Below are 16,912 nucleotides of genomic sequence, written 5' to 3'. Positions count from 1 at the left end.
CCGGGAGAATCCCTCCAGGGATTCCGGGAGAATCCCTCCAGGGATTCCGGGAGAATCCCTCCAGGGATTCCGGGAGAATCCTTCCAGGGATTCCGGGAGAATCCCTCCAGGGATTCCGGGAGAATCCCTCCAGGGATTCCGGGAGAATCCCTCCAGGGATTCCGAGAGAATCCCTCCAGGGATTCCGGGAGAATCCCTCCAGGGATTCCTGGAGAAGCCCTCAGGGGATTCTGGAGCAATCCTTCCAGGGATTCGGGGGGAATCTCTCCAGGGATTCTGGGGGAATCTCTCCAGGGATTACGGGAAAGTCCCTCCAGGAATTCTGAGAGAATCTGAGGGAATCCCTCCCGGGATTCTAAGGGAATCCCTCTTGGGATTCTGAGGGAATCCCTCCCGGGATTCGGAGGGAATCTCTCCCGGGATTCTGAGGGAATCCCTCCCGTAATTCTGGAGGAATCCCTCCCGGGATTCTGAGGGAATCCCTCCCGGGATTCTGAGGGAATCCCTCCCAGGATTCTGAGGGAATCCCCCCAGAGATTTTATGGGCATCATTTTAGAGATTTTAGACAAAGTAACAATCTCAGTCGCAGTTTTTAACCGGGATCGTGCATCAGACTGCTAGAAGGGCGTGTGGGCGTTTTCCCGCAATAATGCAAACGAAAATTCCGTGATCGTGCGCCGAACGATGCCATCGCCGGCCGTTGTATGTGTGCGATAGTTGCGATTTGGATTTCATAAACTTTTCGTGCGGAGATTTTTTTTTCTGCCCTCGTTCAATGGCCACATTAGTGAGGGCAAATATCGCGCTGCCCGATCCGGCGATTCAGTACTGCGATAGAATCCGTTTGTGTCTGGCCAGAGTAGGCAAGAGAGTGGCAGCATCTGCAATATAGCAAAAGAAGGCGGTCAGTCCGGTTTTCAGTAGGAGACAGCAGCTAAGAGGAAGAAGATCGTCGTGTTGGAGGAGATCGCGCGCGCGTTTGATCCGAGACGTGATTCCAGGAATTCCATTTTCTTCCCAGGAGCTGTGAAGTGATTGTGGAGTGACGACCGACCCCCGTTGAGTAGGGATCGTACCTGTTACCTGATAACACGGTAAGTGGGGAAGATACGTGCATCTTTGGATTAGGTCCAAAATTCTCGAAAATCTGTGATAGAAATGTGAAGAGGACCTTGATCGGTGGAACTAAATCTCGGAATGTTCGGAACAAGTCGTCAGTGGTTATTTTTGGAAGCGCTCGTCGAACGGTCGGTCGCCGGACATCCAGCTGCTGGCGCTGTGTGGAAATCTCAAGTTCAAGACTCGGGCACTGGGAGACCCACCACCACCGGATCGCGTGTGAATGAAAATTTTCCTCCAAAACATTCAAAACAGTGCGAAGCGGTTGTCCCTCGAGGAGCTGCGCGCTCGCCGATCAGTGAATAGTTTTGTTTCTAAAATTAGAAATTTCATATTGTGTATGCAGAAGGCGAGGTGCAATAATTGTGTGATTTTTTGGCGGGTGGAACTTTTTTTTTCCGAGTGAGTTCATATGCACAAGGTGGATTAATTTTAAACATTTGCGATGATGAAAGGTGCCGTGTGGAAAGCAGTGCACTTTCAACCGGAATCGTTCCCAATTAATTACGGGATTCTCACGAAAGCGAATATAATATACGCAAATCAATTGACAATTTCACGTTGGGTAACCAGTCAGTGAGTCCGTCTGGGTAGTTCAATGAGGGCTCACGTTGATTGACATCGGATGAAAACGTGTGGAAAACGGTGGAATATTATTTTTATTGAAAGCAGTTCACCGCTGGACCTGATCAACTTTATGAATCGGTTGTGCAATTTATTTAATTTGTCATCGGTCTGACGAATGTTTAACATTATGAACAAAAGATTTTTCAGATAATTTGGTTTTTGCATGATCGATTTTTTTAACATAATGTACTCTTGAAAGCTTTAGCTTAAGTATTTCAAGTACCAGATTGGATGGAATAATTAACAGCAATCTTGAGAATAGAGAAACCCTACAACTTAAACACTAATATGATTTCAATCCAAGTAATAACATAAGACGGGCTTTGTACCAACTAACTCAGTTTAGGGGAGAGAGTAATAATCAAGCTATGTATATAGTTACACTACAATTGAGAAAAAGATCGAGTGCGATCTGTTTTGAAGTGTCTAAGAATAAAAAGAAATAACTTCTTAGGGATTCAAGCCTTCAAAATCTTTGATCCCAAGAAATGTGAAAAATACTGAAGAAATCAAAAAGTTTCGAACAAGAGAGTCAAGAGCTCGGGTCGTACATTAAAACAGGTAAAAACCCATAATCCAACAATAAGTTTTTTTATATTGTTTAGATTCTTTAATCTCTCAAAAATGAAACTAAGTTTGATCAAGAGGCTAAGATTTAAAAAATGTTTATTTTTTAGAATGTCGAAAAAAATGTTCAAAATACAAATTCTATTGTTTGAAATGCACAAAAGCAATTTGCTTATCTAACTGAATTTTGGGGCTCAAGCAAAATCTAAAAAATAGTGTTACAATAATGTTGCTTCAATTCGAATCTGTGAAAATAAACGTGAATGATTAAAACAAATCTTAAAAGTCAAATTGACCAAAAATGCTAAATGATTATTTGACTGTTATCTTAGGTGACTTTTGCAGTCTTTAAGTCATTAACTATTGCTTTCTACTCTTCCAATGTTTATACGGGCCGATGGGTTTTAAAGCTTCTCTAGGGTCGTAGTATCGATCGACCCCTTGTGTGGTATTGCCTAAATATGAATGGTACACTTGCCCTTTAACATGTTGTTTTGGCATGATATTTTTTTTCAAGATTTTAACTAGTTTTGTTTTCACAGCACTGGGACAACGACCGCTTCAAATTTAGTCAAACAGACAAAGTTTATCCAACATTTAAAGCGAGGATTAACCCAGGGCTGTGAGATCAAAAAAGGTTTTAAAAAACTCTAAAAACTCATATTGAATAAACAGGTAGTGAAAGTGCAGACGATAGAGGACCCCGATGAAAGGGCAAATCCCGGACGAAACGTTGGGAGAATATAAAACATTCATTCTCAATTTCATGACTCAGAAAGCCATCCACAGCATCGATCAGAAATGTTTCTAACAAAGTGTGTCAAAGTACGACCGTTTTTTTTATATTTTCCAATAAAATATTAAAAAAAAATCAGAATTTTTTTATTTGGATTTCGCTTTTAAATTTCGTTATTTGGAACCTGTTAGTTAGTCGAAACACTTTACATTTGATCATAATAAGTTCTTGTAAAATTTGTGTTGCCCGATTTGAACAAAACAGCGTTTAATAAATTGTAAGTTTTTTCAAGAGGCTTTACGAAACGTGAGTGATTTAAAACAACAGCCTTCTTCCTCGTTGTTAAAACTCATAGGTATTTCTAGGAATTTTTATGTTTCATGAAACGTATTTATTTGAAATTCCGAAATAATTGCACGTTCGGATCACATTTCATCATTCTTTTGACGGTCAATGTTAGACAAAATGTTCGTCGAAAACGCGGCGCACAAAGGCATTTTAAAAAAATTGTTAAGATACAGTTGTATAAGACCATTTTTGTTAGTAAAATTTCAAGTAATATTTTTTAGTCAAATAGACAAAAAGAGGTTCTCATAACCATCATAAAACCATAAGTAAAAATATTTTAGGTTTTATGACGGTTCTCATGAAGATGTTTTGAGAACCGTCATAAAACCTTTGGGTTTCAAAATGCTACCTGGGGACATGGTGGATCAAAACTCATGTAGACTTTTGCTAATTTTATTGGAAACTATACGAAATCTACACTCTGTTCGAAATTTTTTCGTGTAATTAAACTCAAGATTAATGTCTGCATTGTTGATCCTGGAGCTTGGAAATTGAGATTTTATTATTGATGTTATTCCTTTACATGTTAAACGTTAAGCACCACCGGGCAATCTGTACGTTATAACTTTTTTCACATGTGTCGGATCGCTTTGCGGTCTTCGGCAAAGTTTTTCGGCATATCCTAGGCTAAACTTTAACGTCATTAGTTAGATCGTTTTAGACAAAAAAAAATCAATTTATGAGAAAAGTACAAAAAAGCACGTTTTCCCATAAATACTAAATTTCACACAAATTTCAATCGCAATGCGGAATACGGGGGTGTAACAAAAATCTCCCAAATTGTGCACTGTTGTTTTGAACGCTAAAAGAAATCAAAAAAGCTTTGTTCCAAAAAATCTACTTCGTTGACCCAGTCTACTACGCACACTAGAGCGCTATAAAGATGACTCTCCATATCGTGGTTTAAAATGATAATAAATGAAATGATAAAAAATAATTAAAAAAAAAAACAAAAAGATCATAGAAATCATGTTTTTTTCTGTCACTTATTGTTTAAAATAAACTTTCATAAAAAGTAAACTTTGACAAAATAATTGTAAAATCATTACATATGTTTCTATCGTTTGACCATATCATGCGGTGTTATTAGTTCAAGGTAATATCAAACAAAAATAGAAGAATATCATAATGAAGTATTCTACCAGTGCAATGTTTTTCTGAATTTACAATTGGTTGCCCATAGAAACTTAGGAGAAGCAAACTCTTGACGAACTTCCTCCCTATTTCTTATGAAATATTCGTATACCTTCAGATGATTTTTTTAGCGTTGTTGTGATGCAGTTTGTCGCATTTTAAATTATGGTGAAATTCCGTATAAACTAATAAACTATACTCAACAAAAGTGTGAACAGGCCAGCAATAGCTATGTTTTGATTTGTTTAATATAGGCTTTGGTTTCGATTATGGACAACCCCTCACCACAAATCGTGTAACTAACTGTTATCCCGCAAAACATCAAAAACGTTTTGACTGCTCACTTTCACACTTTCAGCATTTTAAATACAAAGCAAAGTACTTCTGGTTTGCCGTGTAATGTGTATCATTTATTTTGAGTTAGCCAGAGCAATCGTGGTGTGTCAAGGTGAACCTAAAGAAATACTTTCCAAAATACCCCTGTTATGTTGTCTTGATTTTGCAATTTTATAAATATACCTGTTTAAAGGTACCGTCTATGGGACTGACAATGTGTCTGGGGGTGAGATTGGGTAAAAACGGAGAAAAATGAAATAAAGTAAATAATTATTGAAAACTTTATTTTATTTTATAGAGAACATATTTCTACACGTCCTGGTACCGAATAAGATATTTAGCAGCAATAGTTTTTGTTACACATGTGTCTACCCGAGCAGAGGAGAATAGCAAAATAATAACTACAGAATAACATAACCTGTTTTATATCTTGTTAAGTTATTATTAACTTATCAAGGAATTTCTTTTCCATTACATGTTTTGTTGGACAATCTTATTTTGTTATTATCCAGCTATTGATATGCACCCATTAAACAACATATAAATAAAATGTTTTGTTATGGAGCAAACTAAGTTATAATTGTAATATTAAGAGTGTACAAATATTTGATTAACAATATCACAACAATAACAAGTTTTTAAATTGTAATTACAACATTATGAAGATTTACGTTCTTTACAGCATTCCGTACATATTATCTAATAATTCTAATCATTATTCTTGTCAGCTTATTATTTCATAAACACTTCGAAAATTATGTCCTGTTTTTTTTGTATCCAGTTACATATAGTCATATCCATGCCTTAGAAAATCTCAGAATGTTGTAATACTTGGTGGATTAGTAGTTCCTCGGAAATAGTTAGACTTATATGTTATAAGACGCAATTAGGATAACTCTATCCAAAAAAAGTTGCTTTTGGTTTGTTATCAATAACTTTTGAAGATCAAAATTTGTTATTGAAATATTTTCTAAATTCATTGTTATTAAGTTGTTATTGACACAAACAAAACATGTTATTAAATTGATCTTCCAGAAACATGTTTTTGTTATGATATTTGTTATTTTGCCGCTTATGACACGCAAGTTTATAACAGAATATGATATGTTAATAACATTGGAATAACTGATTTCATTACTCAGTTATTTTGCCAAAATAACGTATTTTGTTATGCGATTGTTATTTTCTTCTGCTCCTGAGCAGTTTACCTGTAAACTTTGATGATGAAACTACCACTCTAAAAAAACCCTTCTTCGTAATGTGTTACACAAGTATCTTACCACAATTTTTTGTAAGTTGTAAGGTATAGGTATTATCTAGTTGATGCATCGATAAAAGCTAGGTGCCAATTGATCTTTTATTTGAAAATTCAATATTTTCGACACTTTATTTTAATGGGGGTGAGTTTGTTTCAAGCGATAAATTAAGTGCACACAACCACTTTGAAAAACTTAACTTGTTATCCAGTGCACGAACCCTTCATAGAGGTGATTTTTTCGTAAATATTGTTTTACTAAAGTTTCAAGCGAGTATGTTCCATATGATCCGGCCTAAGATCTTTTTTTTTATTAGAGAGACTTTACCTCTGAGGCATTCGTCTCTGAGCTAAGATCTTTCATAACAATAAACTCATGCGCTTGAACAACTCTTCTACTCATTAGGTGATAGTGCACTGAAACATCATAAGCTCATAAACTAAACTGAATTGTGTTCTTTTAGGCCACTAACTCATGCTATAGATTATAAGATTTTGACGTGAAACTAACAGGGAGTGCAGGATGCAGGAAATATAGGGACATAGGGAATATATATAAAGCCGGCAACTAAGCACAATTACGGAAAGCGATTGAACGTGGAATGGTGAACAAGAAGACATACGAGATTTTTTTTACTGAGTATTGAACTTTAGTTTAATGAACTATGAGCACCATATAGGGGTCATTCATAAACTTCATATTACAACAGGAATTTCAAGTAGGTTTACTAGGTACAATTAGCTTTGCTTCTTAGATAAGTGATTCGAATACTTTGACCCATTCTCACCCCCTCTTAGGAGTGAGATTGGGTAAATTTTCAATGATTTGTAGTTTAGTAAAAAATTCTTATAATTTGGTACTGTCTTGCTAAACTAGCATTACTACATAGAAGAGTATGCCTACCGAATAAAAAGTTATTCCGACTACACTCAAACCTCCATTTAGGTAGGATCCATTTAGGTAAAATCTATTTAGGTCCCTCCATTTAGGTAACGTTACCTAAATGGAATTTGATTTTGTTCAGATCAGTTGGAGTACTTAAGATTAGGTATAAGATTGGTTTATTTGAAAGAAGTAGTGAGTGGTGTTAGGGGGTGGGTATGGGGGGATGGGGGCGGGGGGGGGGGGGGGGTGTGGGGGTGCAATGTTGCTTCCTAAAGACCCCCCCCCCCCCCCATGCAGTGTTGAAAAGTGCCAGTATCCAGCGTCATTTCCAGCTGAAATTGAGATAATCAACCATCCTTCCATCATTCCATTGATATTAGCTCCAGCATTGATGACGTCAAACCCGACATCAACCTATCATTCACCTGTTTTTATTTTGGCCACCAAACCCAACATAGACTCAACAGTTGTTCAATGTTGGTCCAACAATGGCCCAACATACGATAAAAATTGACCCGACTTTGACCCGACATTCAATAATTTTTCAGTCTGGCGGAATTTTGCAGGGATTTTCGCAAGGTTTTTCGTGTTTCGTACCCAGCTATTCATTTGAATGACAATTCTGATCTAAGACCCTCCAAAACCCCCGAAAACGCCTCTGAAGCCCCTCCCCTCCTGAAACTCCTTGAAAGCCATCTGAAACTCCGCATGATCTCCTTTAAATCTCCTAGTAACTCTCCCTTGTTAAACTTCTTTGCAACCTTGTAATCCATTTAGGTAATAAACTGAATCCATTTAGGTAAAAATTCTATTTAGGCAGTCCCGACTCATTACCTAAATGGAGGTTTTAGTGTACAATTGCATTTGTTATTTAACAAACAATCTCTGAGTATCCTGTTTTGACCCAATTTCACCCCAAACGACGGTAGTCATTTTTTGAAGGAGACAAATAAAAACTTTAAAAATTAGGAATTTTAGGAATTTTGAATACAGGTTTAAAATTGCTAAAGAAGCCCATTACAATGGAAATACTCATCAATGAGTGCTACTGACTTAGCTCAGATTAGGTCAGATTAACTGTTGGGGTGCAAGTTGGGTTAGAATACTGTATTGAAAACAAGCTCGGAAAACACACAACAATAGGTTCCTGTTTCAATTGATCCAATGGATGGATATGAATATTTACCTGGGATTGAATGAGTATGAATCATCCGTTCATTCATGGAAAAAATGTCGTAATTAGAAATCCCACATGCACAGGTTACGGGTCTGATAGACATTTCCGTTCATATTGCCGGCGGGAATGAAACTCCCATATCACACGAGCGCACTGTTAATCATAGTGATGCCGAGGGTTGCATTGAAGCCCTGCAACGACTGCAGGAGCACAATACAAATCGTGTCACCATTCTATTTTTTCTATGAATTGATTCATCATTCATCTGGATGAACAAATTCTATAAAGCATACTTTTAATGAATAAACGATAAAGTTACTGAAGGCTTCTTCATAAGATCGGGCAAATGCACTAAGGTCCCAAGTAACCAAAAGTTCCGCTTCCCATGTCAAAAAAAACTTGCTAGCTGCTTTAGAGGCGAACAATGAGCCTTGCTGGAACTTCGGACATAAGTTCCAGCAAGGCTCATTGTTAGCCTCTTAAGCAGCCAAAAAGTTCCATTCGGAACATTATCTGAACTTCTTGGAACTTGAAAGCTGCTTAAGGTGCTTCTCGGAACTTTGTTGGAACTTTCTAGTTCCTAGAAGTTCATTTCAGTAGCCTGATGTTCTAAGGATTTATTTTTGTCATTTTATAGCAAAATTACCATTATACGTTAATTTTCATAGACAACTAAATTAAATTCATCAAACCAATGAATATGAAGTGCAAATGAAAAAAAAAATATGACACCCACCAAATTTGAAGCGGTAGTCAATGCGTAAGAGCCCTACAGTCTACCCCGACACCATAATTGCGATAAAGTGCAAAGTGGATGAAATCTGACTTGAATCGACATCTAGGTTTGCACACTTGCACAGTAGCGAAGTTAACTTATCCATATTATGTATCTGTAGCAGTGTTAGCATAGCGATATGACGGCAGCTTATCACGCAGGAGGTCTTGGTTCAAATCTACATAGGAGTTACCATATGCAATAAGTTAAACAAGTATGTAAAGTAAGTTTGAACATGTTTCTCAATAATACAAGCAACAACAAGTTGTGATGAATCTGAAAAGTACATTTTTGTTTTCACATTCATTTTGAGGGAGTACCGTCAGAAGCTGTTTAGAAGGCTATCCGACTTCCTTATGTGAACTTTCAAGTTCCGAAATAACTTTAAAATGAAGCTGCCTTCTAATAGAGCAATTTCCAACAAGCTGCTTAGCTTATAAATTACCCTCTTATCTGAACTTTTGGTTACTTGGGGTAATAAAGCGAAAAATTCGCAACTGATCCGTCGGTGATCATCTTTGGAAATGATACCAAATTTTCCAAATGAAAGCCTTTCTCTAGAAAAAAAAAGGTTTAAAATCTCGAATGGTAGCCGAATCAGCAGTTTTTTGCAACTTTATGCTTTGTCCTTAGTATCCTTTGAATCTAATGCCTTAGAAAATAGTGCTTGGGAATGTCTTGAGCAGGTTTGGACGACAAATCAACTCGAAGATCGCAAGTTGTTTTTGTGTGCATTATATATTCCACCGGATCGCACACGTGAATTAGACTATATTGAGGCTCACTGTAAATCGGTACTAGATGTTCTTGAAACTACCAGTGCGGTGGATGAAATTTTCGTATTTGGTGATTTTAATCTGCCAAATGTCTCGTGGATATCATCCAACAAAGGCTTCCTCTACCCCGATACCAGTCTCTCTACTTTCCACGCCGGAGCAGTCAAGCTTCTCGACAGCTACAACTCAGCAACGTTATTGCAAATCAATGCTGTTGCTAACAAGGACAACCACCACCTTGACCTATGTTTTGTCAGCGATTGAATTCAACTGCTCCTGTAATGTTAGCTCCTTCACCGCTCGTAAAAATGGTAGCCCATCATCCTCCGTTACTTCTTTCGATTATGCGCGTCACCGATCACGACTTCACCAGTTCGGAACGAACCTTATCGTACGATTTCCGAAGAGCTGACCACCGCAGTATTGCCAACTTGCTATCCTCGCTCGAATGGGATAATATTCTGGATCTCAACGATGCCGATACTGCAGCTTAAACGTTTTCTAATGTCTTGTCGTACGTGATCGACAGACACATCCCGAAGAAAACTATCAATCGACAACCTGGACCGTCTTGGCACACGGATTCACTGCGTCAACTGAAGACATTTAAAAGAGCTGCCCTTCGACGGTTCGTTAAGTATCGCACACTTCCGCTTAGATACTTTTATTACAGACTCAATCATGAGTATAAACAAGCCAACCAGCAATGCTTTATTATATACCAGCAGAATGTCTAGCGTGATTTAAAGTCTAATCCTAGACGTTTCTGGAAGTATGTAAATGACCAGCGCAAAGAATCTGGACTGCCATCTTCTATGACGTTCAATAGAATCGCCGGTACGACGCCTCGTGAAATCTGCTCACTGTTTTCCGAAAAATTTGCAAACGTGTTTGCAAACGAAGAGTTGACGGCGAATCAAATCGAACTCGTAGCTAGCAACGTCCCTCAGTAGAGTCAATCATTAGGAGTAATTATTATCGATGTAGCTATGATTATCAGGGCCACATCTCAGCTGAAGACATTTTATAACCCTGACCTGACGGATTTCCTTCAGTGCTTTTGAAGAGGCATATAGACTTGTTGGTTACTCCACTTCTTTTAATTTTTCGATCCTCACTGCGCAATGGCGTTTTCCCATCCTGCTGGAAGTGTGCGCATATGTTCCCGGTGTACAAGAAGGGCGACAGAAGAGATATCGACAATTATCGCAGCATCACATCTTTAAGTGCGGTCTCAAAATTGTTTGAGATGGTGATCATGGAACCTTTTAGGGCCCACTGCAAGCAGCTACTCTGCGGAGATCTACATGGTTTCACACCGGGACGGTCAACTACGTCTAATCTGCTGTGTTTTACATCCTACATTACGGACAGTATGGTTCGCCACACTCAAACTGAGGTGATTTACACCAATTTAACAGCCGCTTTTGATTTGATAAACCACCGAATAGTGATCGCAAAACTGAACAGATTAGAAATCGGTGGAAATTCATTGTAATGGTCGAAATCGAAAATTGTATGTAGTCATCGAAGATTGTGTATCACCTTCGTTTTTGTCTACGTCAGGGATTCCACAAGGCAGTCATTTGGGGCCCTCTAATTTTTCTGCTTTATTTCAACGATGTGCATCAGGCAATCAAGGTTCCTCGTTTGTCGTATGCAGATGACCTCAAGCTCTTCCTAGAAATTCGATCTTTCGATGATTGCAATCTTCTCCAGCAACAGGTTCAATGTTTTACGGATTGGTGCTCTGTCAACCGAATGATTGTTAACCCTGCAAAGTGCTCGAAAATAACTTTCTCGAGGAAGAAAAGACCGATACGTTTCAACTATTATCTTTCTGGTTCCGAAATAGGACGAGTGGATCACGTGAAGGATCTGGGAGTGATATTAGATACAAGCCTAATATTCAAACACCATGTCTCATATGTTGTAAGCAAGGCTTCACGAATTCTCGGATTCATCTTTAGGACAGCTAAAAATTTCACTGACGTATACTGTCTCAAATCATTATACTGTTCCCTGTCGCGTTCTATTTTGGAATACTGCTCCGAAGTTTGGAGTCCATCCTACAATAACGGTGTCGAGAGGATTGAGTCCGTGCAAAGGCGATTTTTACGTTTTGCTCTCCGAAGGCTACCGTGAAGAAATCCCTTCCGTCTCCCTAGCCATGAAAATCGCTGCCAATTTATTGACCTAGAACCCTTACATGTAAGACGCAATACAGCAAGAGCCCTATTCATAGCGGACGCTCTGCAAGGTCGTATTGACTACCAAATGAATAAGTGTTTTTTTTCCAGCAGCTAGTTTTGCGCATGTCTCAGATGCTAATCTTCGTTCTTGTAATCCTTGCCAAAACTGGAACACTGGTTAGGTCAGATGTTTTTTATTTACCAAAATAAATGACAGCTCGACGCCTCTTTTAAAATATATAACAGTTTCGCGTGCTGCAAAAGGATACAGTTTTTTCCTTCGCTCTGATTTTGGAGTTCCACTTAGGTTATGTGCGTCTAGGTAGAGGTATCATCTACTAAAGCCGTAGTCACCAGTGGACTTAAAAGAAAATATTCCTGGGATAATTCCGTAATATAGTTGTTATTGAATTTCGCAGGCAATATGGAAAAAATGGAAAAAATCATAGAGACCCTGTAGGCTTTGAAAAGCAGACACAAACGAACACCTGGATGAGTTTCCGGCAACAAGAAGATTGATGTGAATTCTTAGGGTAGTCCAGAATCATTATAAGGTGTAATCCAGGCAAAAAAAAGTTGGGGTGGAAAACGGTGGAGCTGGAACACATTGGAAATTATTGAAGGAAGTCCATCTAGAAGCCATTTTGTTTATATTTGGGATCTCTGAAAAACTTATAGCGATATCCGACAGAATTTTAAAAAGTAACAGCATCACTGTAAGGTAAATTCAAAGTTCAAAAATACAACAACAATTATTCAAACTTTTTCGAACGAAAATCCTAGAAAATATTGCAAGACATGGAAAATACCATTTATTAGGCATTCAGTTTAAAAAAAAATGAGGGCCTGTTAGTCCTCTGCTTGTAGGGTCCATGCTTCGTGCCCAAGGAGAACTACCAGTGTAATTAGCGTTTTGTAGACAGATAACTTCGTGCGGCGACGAATTTTGTTCGATCGTAGAGTTCTGCGGAGTCCAAAATAAGGTCGACTTCCTTTAACAATGCGACTCTAAATTTCTCTGTTGTTGTCGTTGTCGGCGATCACATGTGAGCCCAAGTACACGAAATCTTCAATCGCCTCGATCTCATCAGTTTCGATTAAAATTCGGGGAGGTGGGCGCCGCAATTCCTCCCTGGAGACCTTTGCCTCCATGTACTTTGTCTTTGACACATTAATGACTAATCCGATTCGCCGGGCTTTATTCTTTGGTCGGATGCACGTTTCCGCCATCGTCTCAAATTTGCGAGCTATAATATCAATGTCATCAGCGAAACCAAGCAGCTGTACGGACTTCGTGCAAATCGTTCTACTCGTGTTTATCCCCGCTCTGCTTATTACACCTTCTAGGGCGATGTTAAACAGCAAGCACGAAAGACCATCACCTTACCGTAACCCTCTGCGAGATTCGAAGGGACTCGAGAGTGTCCCTGATACTCGAACTACGCACATCACTCGATCCATCGTCGTCCTGATCAATCATACCAGTTTATCTGGGGATCCGTATTCGTGCATTGCCATGATCTCGATCGATTGTATCATATGCCGATTTAAAATCAATGAACATGTGGGCACGTTGTATTCGCGGCATTTCTGCAACACCTGGCGGACGGCGAACATCTGGTCCTTTGTAGCGTTTCACCCATAAATCCAGCCTGATATTGTCCCACGAGCTCTCTTGCTATCGGTGATAGACGGTGGCATAATATTTGAGAGAGTACTTTGTAGTTGTGATCAGTAGTGTGATCACGTGTCAATGACACAACTAGGCATGCCTTTGTCTCAACCCGAAAAGATGAACTTTGTCTTGATCGAGTCAAGCCCATCTTGCTGTCTCCCTCTTCAGTGGCCTCCTTCACTTGCCCTACGATTGATGCCGATGAGAACTAATAGTTTGAAATTTAAGCAACCTGTTTCAATCCATCCAGAAAGATCTTCGTCTTCGAAACTAACACTTGATGTTGATCCACTTAGAGCATCGCCACGGGAGTCCTCATCGCTATCCTTATTATACCACTCCTTGTCGGGTGCTATTTTAGGATAGCACCCCACCTTCCCACCAGTGGTTTCTATTTTGGGTTTGAGGCCTTGAAAAACATATTGATGCTCCACCGTGCGTTGCTAAACGTGGTCCTTACTTTTTATCGGACGTAGTACTAACTGAATCAAATTAAATATGTCCTTATGGCTTTTGATGGATCCTGCATAAAATCACAAAGGCATAAAGGGTCACAGACAAACGCACGCAACACTTCTAACGTTTCGTCACAGACAAGCAGACGTCTCCAGTCTCCCTCTAGTAATTTCTTATCGTTTTATTTTTTAAAGAATATTTAAATCAAATATTCTGTAGTTTGCAAATTGTTCGCAGACGGCGCTCACATAATTTTTGCTCCTGTTTGACGTTCGCTCACTACCGGCACCTACTGAGCGTTTTGTGAAATAGCATGTTTGCCATTGGGGATTATGTTTATATGACGATGATTTTAATAGCAATTTCTTTCAAGTGATACGTTTGCTATTCAAAATCATAGTCGCGGAAACATATTCACCCAATCTAAAAGGACTGAGTTTGGCCAATGGAGTGGCCAGTCATAAACTAGGTGACAATAGTGAGCGAATGTAAAACTTGAACAAAAACGCTGCGAGCGCCACAGATGGGCAGTTGGCCAACTATTAAATTTTAGCACAGGTGATCCACTACTTTGCACTGTTCGTACAAATACAGGATAAGTTAGATCATTTCCATTTTTTCGTCAGATGTTTGTATACGTTTAATGAACTATTATGCCAAGTTTGGTAGAAATTTCTCTGCTCGTTTTTGTTCTAGAGCTAAATGATTCAGCAAAAGTCGGTATTTTTCCTATTTTAATTCAAACAATATTTGAATATTCAATATTCCGAAACATGAACATTATTTTCAACGGAAAAAAATACCAGCATGCCCTACAGTATGCATATTAGCACAATCAAATACCGTTTCATGAACAAGTTCTTGACAACAAGATCCTTCTTGATCTAACCTGTTCTTTGTTAGCATGTTTGTTTACATCCAAGACATTTGCCATTATTATTAGTGTTTTATGTAAAAATGTCATTATTTCATATAATTATAATGTAATCTATTTAGCGCCGGCAATAAGTCGCAGATTAATCCAGGAGGGTTTATATGGTACGATGAGAGAAGCCATAGATTCGAAGCGAACCATGTCCGAATACCTAACTACTTATGATAACTGCAAGAAGTCCCACAAGTTTCATTAAGTTTTACAGAAGGGCTAGATAAGAATCTCGAGTTAAATTAAAGGTGTAATAGATGATTTATAAAAAAAAACATATACAAAAAAAAACAAAATTTATATATGTGCCTTCAGTGCATCCATCTTCCCAATGGATCACAGGTGATTCACCCCAAAAATCAATTTTTATTTTGGAGTAAAACTATACATCTTTTGTTCTGGTGATTTGTTAAGAAACCATTTTATCTATTTTTAAATGTCAAAACACCTTGTGGGAAAGAAAGGGTTAAATAAGCCGTTGAATTGGTGTACGTGAGAATTATTAGTGTTGCGTCTGTTTGTTTGTGATAGGGTTCTGGAAAACATATATAGTCACGTAAGACAAAGTGCATAAATATTCACCTTATGCTTTATTGATCCACTGCTGTTCATTTTCCATACCACTGCTCAGCTCACTTCACCGCAAAATATAAATAAGGAAAGTGACGTCACACAAACCATCGGAATAGCAACTCAGTGCAAGATTTGAGTGGGTCCCCAAATGTGGAAACCCATCGCTAATCCCATGTCGCGTCCTTATTTTTCATTCCCGTTTAGATACCACCGGTGTGAACATGGGTCCCTATTCAGGGCCCGGAAATAGGGATAGGGACCCAGATAGGGACGCCCGTGGCGATGCTCTTATCGTTACGCGTATCAGCCTTATAGATTTCACCGGAAAAACCTGTACTCATAATCGGTGGTTATTACCATTTGGTTCGTTTTATACCGTTCCCTTCTACGAACGTGAGCTGTGCAAATAAATTTCCCAAACCATTCTTGATGACGGACTTCGTACTCAGTCATGAGCTGCCGCCGTCGTAGCATGTGAATACGTCTGTATACACATATACATTCCGCAGATCGCAGAACGATCCTCGTGGGTGGAAAATCACCTTGAAGTCGCCGCCGGCGTCGCCCGGCGCCCGGCCCTCTTGCTTGGATAAACACAACTTCGTCCACATAAGCGCGCGCCCGATATGACTGCATGGATCTCGAAGGCAACCGAAAATTTCGCGCTCCTCAGTGCGAAAGCGAACGTTCCCGCGAATAGGATTAAGCCGCGCGAAACGGTTGTCCTACCTACTACATTATAGTTTGAAACGAAACCTACTTTTTAACGGTCAGTTAGTGTGGCAGAAGCTGGACTCCTTGCTATTAATAGGAATGGAAGTTGGTGTGCTTTATTCATGCAGTTGTTGGAACCACTAAATGGGATTAAGTGCGGTGTTTTGTGATGGCGCTCCGGTGGCTCTTGAAGCTGAATGAGTTAGAGCGCTAGTCGGGGAATGAAATTTTATGCAAGCTGCACTTGAAAATTTGTGCTATCCGTTTTCAAAGAAACTTTCAGCTGTGCAGACCGTACAAATGGAATCCTTTTTGGGAAGCGAGATAAATGCTACATTCAGTTGTGTTCCACCCGAGGGGTTTTGAATCTTGTCGAATGGTGAAGGAAATTTGTGCTGGAAAGTGTTTTCTGTCTAACCACGTTCAGTGTGTATAATAGGAATTTACTCTTTAGTATAAAACATTGAAAATTATAAACAGGAAAATGGACGGCTGAAATAGGACTTTTGTATGGCGTATTTTGATGATGATTCAAAACTCATTTTCTTCTTATCGGCTTAATGTTTCAACCACCTTCAGTGTCTAATCTACAGAAGATTCCGCCGAATATAGTAGATTGAAATGTTAGAAAGATGAAAAA

General features: G+C 38.9%; 1 protein-coding gene across 5 annotated transcripts in view; it reads left to right on the top strand.

Annotated features, from left to right (window-relative positions):
• Positions 1-799: 799 nt before the first annotated feature.
• LOC109402605 (uncharacterized) overlaps positions 800-16,912 on the top strand; it is a 36,418-nt gene continuing 20,305 nt past the window's right edge. For 2 of the 5 annotated variants that reach the window (XM_029878245.2, XM_029878243.2), the window contains exon 1: positions 16,170-16,327. The gene's annotated coding sequence lies outside the window, so the exon portion shown is untranslated. Of the gene's footprint in view, positions 1,096-1,384; positions 1,523-16,169; positions 16,328-16,912 lie in introns of those variants that run through there. The other 3 variants (XM_029878242.2, XM_029878244.2, XM_062844442.1) reach the window with 3 other exon arrangements.

The sequence above is a fragment of the Aedes albopictus genome, chromosome 1 (genome assembly GCF_035046485.1).
Source record: "Aedes albopictus strain Foshan chromosome 1, AalbF5, whole genome shotgun sequence".
NCBI lineage: Eukaryota > Metazoa > Arthropoda > Insecta > Diptera > Culicidae > Aedes > Aedes albopictus.
The sequence above is the reverse complement of the archived record's forward strand: the minus strand, read 5'-3'. Positions and strand labels throughout refer to the sequence as shown.